Source organism: Aptenodytes forsteri, unplaced genomic scaffold (assembly GCF_000699145.1).
Source record: "Aptenodytes forsteri isolate BGI_AS27 unplaced genomic scaffold, ASM69914v1 Scaffold429, whole genome shotgun sequence".
Classification (NCBI taxonomy): domain Eukaryota; kingdom Metazoa; phylum Chordata; class Aves; order Sphenisciformes; family Spheniscidae; genus Aptenodytes; species Aptenodytes forsteri.
In genome coordinates, this window is record NW_008794432.1 from 1 (window position 1) to 1,259 (window position 1,259).

Below are 1,259 nucleotides of genomic sequence, written 5' to 3' on the forward strand. Positions count from 1 at the left end.
AACTGCAGCGCCTTGTCCACGTTCTCCAGGCAGTGGATCCTCATCCGGCCCTTGGTGGGCTTGGGCTGGGGCACGACAGCGCTCAGCACCCTCCCCTCCGCACCAGGCACCCCCACCCCTGCCCGGGGATGCCGCTGCTGCCACCCCAACCCTGGTGGAGCCTTGGTCAACACCGAGGTCAACAGCCTTGGTGGAGCACCAGAGGTTGTGGGGCATGGCATGGCATGGCACAGCACGGCACAGGTCCCCAGCTGGATGGGATTCCTACCAGAAGCTCTCCCGACAGCACCTCCAGCAGCTTGATGAGCACCCGCCCATCCCGGAGGTCCATGTAGAGGTCTGAGATGCGGCAGGTGACGCGAGCCAAGTGCGAATTCACCCACTTGGTGAAGGTTTTCTTCTGCACCGTGGGGCATGGCATGGCATGGCACAGCACGGCACAGGTCCCCAGCTGGATGGGATTCCTACCAGAAGCTCTCCCGACAGCACCTCCAGCAGCTTGATGAGCACCCGCCCATCCCGGAGGTCCATGTAGAGGTCTGAGATGCGGCAGGTGACGCGAGCCAAGTGCGAATTCACCCACTTGGTGAAGGTTTTCTTCTGCACGGCCTCCCGCTCGTCTGCAACAAGAGCGGGCATGGTGGCACCGGCGGCGGGGACGACCCGGGAGGACTGAGGGAACCCAAGACCCGTCCCCGACCTGCCAGGGCTTTGATGCGGGAGCGCTCAAAGAGGCGCGCCGAGCTGTTGTCGTTGTCCAGCTCGTCGTCGGAGGCGTCCCAGCGGACATTGATGCGGCTGTACTGCTGCTGCAGCTCCAGCTGCTCGTAGTCGTTCGCCGAGGTCATGGTCCCGGCGTCCCCCGGCCGGGTGGCCGTCGGCTACCGGCACCCTGGGGGAGGCGGGCTATGGGCATCGGCATTGCCGCGGCAGCTCGCCGGCCCTGCCGTGTGCGGGGATTTGCGGCTCAGAGCTGCTGGTTAAGCTGCTCAGAGGGATTTAGCCTCGCCCCCACCCAGGTGTTGGGGGGCACCTGGGTGCTGCACACTCAGGGGTTCGCCCTGCCGGCATGGACCCCTGTGCCGAGCCGCGACAATGGCTACTCACGGTGGTGTTTCCCCACCCGGGTCCTGCCTGCCCACCCAGCATCCCGGGCCAGGTCCCCGGGGGTGTCCCCCCAACCCTGGGTGCCCCCCGGGGGCGGTGGGTGCTTCTTGCACCCACTCCGACGCCTGCGCCGTGGAGGGGCTTCGCCGGCA